Genomic DNA, 4,799 nt, shown 5'->3' on the forward strand with positions numbered 1-4,799 from the left:
AAAAAAAAAAAATTACATAATAAAGTTTAAATCTTTAACACAAACTGCTATCTCATAAACATAAGTATATAACCAAATAATAAAAATTTGAAGACTCATTTATATCCTCCTCAATCCTCATTCTCAAGTAAAACATTTAAATCTTGTTTAAATAGCAATGATGTCTCAAGATCTGAATCATTATCAATTTATCATCTAATATTCATTACTATAAAAGAAAAGGAGATAATAAGTTTTAATCTAAATTAAAACTTTTAATTTGACAAATGAAAATTAAAGATATTAAAATAAATAATACTATTGATAATTAAATTATTAATTTTACATAATTAAATATATAAAATTATTAAATTAATTAAAATTATTTCTTTTTAGCCCATAGGGTTGGCCCTGCCTCAACCCACATCAACCCATTGATTTTGTGGGTAACCCATTTAGGCCCGGTTTCAATATAGGTCAAAATTTTCTAACCCATCCCACCTCATATTTAATAAAAAATAAACCGATCTTATGGAATAGGCCAATTTTGACAGATCTAGCTGTTAGTGCGTAGAAAATATTATGTCGTTTTCTATGCTTTACATTCCTTTTTCATCCATTTTATTTTTCCTAGGCTACATTTTCGGGAGTGTGCTTAAAAATGAGTATATATATATATATATATATATATATATATATATATATATATATAAATTTGTAACTGTTGAAGAGTATGATTCTCTGAAAAATAAAAGAGGAACAACTTTCTCCCAAAAATGAGATTTGCACTTTCCTTCTTCTTCGTCTTCATACTGTTTTAGTAATTTTTCCAAAAACTTATACTGTTTCTTGAATTCCTTGTAGAAGTTTAGTCAAAGATCAGTCTTCTTCTTCTACTAGTTCTTCATTACTCTAGAGGTTTTCCAGTTATTTGTAATAATTCCTTTTTTCTTTCTTTTTTTTTTGTTTTACATTGTTACAATATGATGATGATTCTTTGACAGAGTTTGTGTACACATTGATTTTTTTTTTTAATGCTTGGGATTTATTTTTGTGATTTGCATATGGAATTATCAGTACCTTCGATCAGAATGGGTTTCATATTTTGGAACAATTTTGGTGGGTAGATTCTTTGTATGTAATTGAAAAACATTATTCAGAAAGGAACGACATTCAGTTGTTAGAAATAAATAATATGCAAGTGCATTCACGGTTGATTGCTCTTGATAACTTGAAAGCAATTGCAAACATAGATCTTATGGATGTTCTATTAGCAGGGTAAGTAGCAATAGGAAGAGGTTTAGAGAAGTTATAATTACTCTTTTTCTGTTTGTTATATTCTACTTTTTCTTGTTGGATGTTAAAAGATTTATGTAATAATTGGTAGGTTGATTTTCTGTCTGACTTTATTAGCAACCTGGATCTTTGTTTCAAGTCTGGAGAACTTGATGCTAGGGCTAAGATGATGATAAGTTATGGTTTTCAGTGTTCTGTTTTCTTCTCTTAGTTAAGGGAAAGAGTGAAAGATTAAAGGATTGACAGACTAACATCTATAGAGTAACGTGATTTATTGATAGGGTGCTGGCTGCAGAACACTTGGCAGTAAATCAGAATGGTGGGCACCAATGGGAGTGCAGAGGATTTCTATCCCTAAACATTACCATCACTATATGAGCTTAAATTCATGTCCAAGGTTGCAGACAATTGTCTAACTACTACTTTGGATTATTCAGGCTTAAACTGGGATGAAGAGCCTGGGAATCATGCAATTACTTGGATTTTGTTAGTACTGATTGAAAATAAGGCTGTATCGGTGCAGAAAATAATTTTAAAAAAAAAGATACGAGGGATCAGAGAGTACGAAGGAGAATAATTACAAAGTTCATAAAAGAATGCAAGTATACATAAGCTATTTTCGAGAAATCTATAAGGTTCCTTAGGAAACCAAACCAGCAGAGTAGTATCCGTAATCAGTTTTACTATCATGCAATTCCAATGACCTTTTCTTCATCCTCTAATCCACATTGAGATGTGCTTCTCGATCCGCGAGCAGCAGGTTTCTCCAATCGCACCTCTCTCCCAATTTCATCACTGTTATTTATCACATAACGGGAGGCAAAGAAAAAGAAGTACAATAAGTTTACAACTCCAAGAGTGGCTATGACGTAGTAGTAGAGATCAAGCTTGTTTTTGTTAAGATCACTGCCACCCAACCATGGTGTTTTGCCAATCTTCTCGGTTACATTTTGGATAATTGTGACGAGAAGGGAGCCTAGGTAGCCTGCTATGGATAGGGCGAGGAAGAATAGTGCCCCGGCCACAGTCCTCATGTTTTCTGGCATTTGCGTGGTCAAGAATTCCAATAAAGCCACAGAAGCAAATGCTTGTGCCAAACCTGCTATGACAAACTGCGGCAAGAGCAGTGCGAGACTATAGGGTGAAGCGAATAAGCCATGGTTCAAAGCTGAATCACGCCGCTTTTTCTCAACAATCCCAGAAGCCAGCATGCTTAGGATCGACATCACAAAGCCAGTGCCAAGTCTTTGTTGTATCGTCAGTCTTTTATCCTTCTTGGTGATTTTCTGTGCCAGAGGGATGTAAATACACTCGTATATGAAGATCCATACTGCTAGTACAAGCATGGGCACCAGGTTCATCCAACCGGGTGGAATTTTGAAATGTGAACCAATCGAGTTGCTCATCTGAATTGCTTGAAGGATGCCAAATGTACTACATTGCTCTATAACAGTGGAATAAACAATTGCCGATCCCCAAACAGGCAAAACTGCCAGTAAGCACTTCAGTTGCTCCACTGTTTGCAAACTACATAGCCTCCAAGAATTCTTAGCCATACCGTGGTTGTCCAATTCACTTGGATCAGTGATTATAGAAGCCTTATCAAGGAACTTGAACCACTCAGAGTGTGGGAGTTCCATTGCTGATGGATCTGATCCTGCTACAGGAGGATTGTACAAATCCCAACCTGGTGTTATAGTAAAACGACGCTTCTTGCTGGCAGCAGCAATCACCTTGACCATGTCTACAAATATACTTCCTTGAGGCTTTACATAGTTGTAAGTATTGTAGCCAATCAAGAAAATAATAGTGGATAAAGCAAGGCAAGCTGTTGGGATTGCAAAGCCTATAACCCAGCTGATATTGGTCTGAATATAGACAACTGCAGTGAGGGCTACTACAAGGGCAACAGTAAAGAAGAAGTACCACCAATTGAAAAAAGTCGCTAGTTGTTGTCTTCCTTTCTCTGTAGAAGTGTCGAATTGATCAGCACCAAATGAAATGTTGCAGGGCCTTATGCCTCCTGCTCCTATGGATAACATGCCAAGGCCTGAAAAAAGGATAGCAAGTTGCCAGCCTTGAGGTTGAGGACAATTAGACTCACCTTCACAGGCTGAGGGTTTAAAACGAGGTACAGCTGAGGTCAGGGTCATCATAGCCATGCCCTATAAAAAAAATTTGAATCCAAAATGTTTCATTAATTTTCTTTCTACCTGTGGTTAAATAACCTCAGTATGCATAACTGTCTGGTGCTAAGCTTGCAAGATATGAAAGAAGGAAACTGAATGAACATTATCATCTTTAATTTCTAACATACATAAAAATTATGAAATCAATTAGCAGAAAAGGAAGACATTTAGGTTAATCTGCAAATGAGTTCAAACAAGTAGTCCGAGAATAGCATTTTACCAGAAATGATGCTATGGAGCCGAAGAGGAGCGTAAGAAATTTGCCCAGAAAAGCATCAGCAATATAGGCACCAGCAATGCCAGTAATATTGGAGAAGCCAGACCAGATATTAAGCACATTAACAACAGAGACACTTCCCATATTGTATTCCGTTTTCAGATACACTGAAATATTGGAAATCAAACTCAAAGAAGCCACTTTCTCGAAAGTCTCATTCCCTTCAAATGGCAAAATCAAACATCAAGTCACATGAACATACACAGAAAAGAATTCCATATCACATCGCCTATTACCTATGATAAACATTATGGCTCTCCATCCTCCTCTTCTAGCAGGAGGAGATAGAGGGGCTTCCACCACTGAACTAGAATGGCTTGAATCCTCCATACAGAGCTTACTCTCTGCCTCTGTCTCACTGCACTCTGCGCTTGAGTTTGGTTTCAACTTCGCACATTTCCCTCTACCTTATACATGCAGCGAGAGATGTATATACATTACGCTGCTTTTATCCAAGGGTTGTGATTTGTTTGGGTTGAAATATAGTAGGCACGACTTGCGAGGGATACGTAGGCAACGCGCAGGAAATTAAACAGACATGTCAAGATCTTTTCTTAATTTTTGTCATGCATTCTGCATGGGAAGAAGCCAGCCTTGTCCGAGTTTCAATCCACTTTTACAGGGAATTGTTATCAGATTTTGAGAGTTTTACTAGGTTGTTGGCCTTGATCCTGGATGCTTTCATGGTGTCCCATCCACTTTTTATCCTTCTTATTTTTTTCTTTTCTAATAAATTGCAGGTAAACTTCAAAAATTCCATCATCTTCCAAGTTACAGATGTTTCGAATTCGTTGTACTGATTTCCAATAATTTGGTAGAAATAATGTCTTTTGAGTTTTTCAAATTGACGCAAAAATTATAACGAAAGCCCAATCTACTTTTCATTGACTAGATCAAGTTACAACCAAATTTTTTGGATTTGTGATCCTTTAGAACTGTTCTAGATCTATCATTTTGACAATAAGAATCAACCTAATTAATATACCACTTCTTTCGTATGACATAAATTCCAACTAAAATATCAATCGATTCTTTTCTTTTTTTATCACGTGGACAAT

At 35.9% G+C, this 4,799-nt stretch overlaps 1 pseudogene; it reads right to left on the reverse strand.

Moving 5' to 3' along the window:
- Positions 1–1,961: 1,961 nt before the first annotated feature.
- LOC110417913 (protein NRT1/ PTR FAMILY 2.8 pseudogene) lies at positions 1,962–4,071 on the reverse strand (annotated as a pseudogene).
- Between the last annotated feature and the right edge of the window lie 728 nt (positions 4,072–4,799).

The sequence above is a fragment of the Theobroma umbraticum genome, unplaced genomic scaffold (assembly GCF_002168275.2).
Source record: "Theobroma umbraticum cultivar Fairchild unplaced genomic scaffold, ASM216827v3 scaffold_50.0, whole genome shotgun sequence".
In the NCBI taxonomy this organism is placed as follows: domain Eukaryota; kingdom Viridiplantae; phylum Streptophyta; class Magnoliopsida; order Malvales; family Malvaceae; genus Theobroma; species Theobroma umbraticum.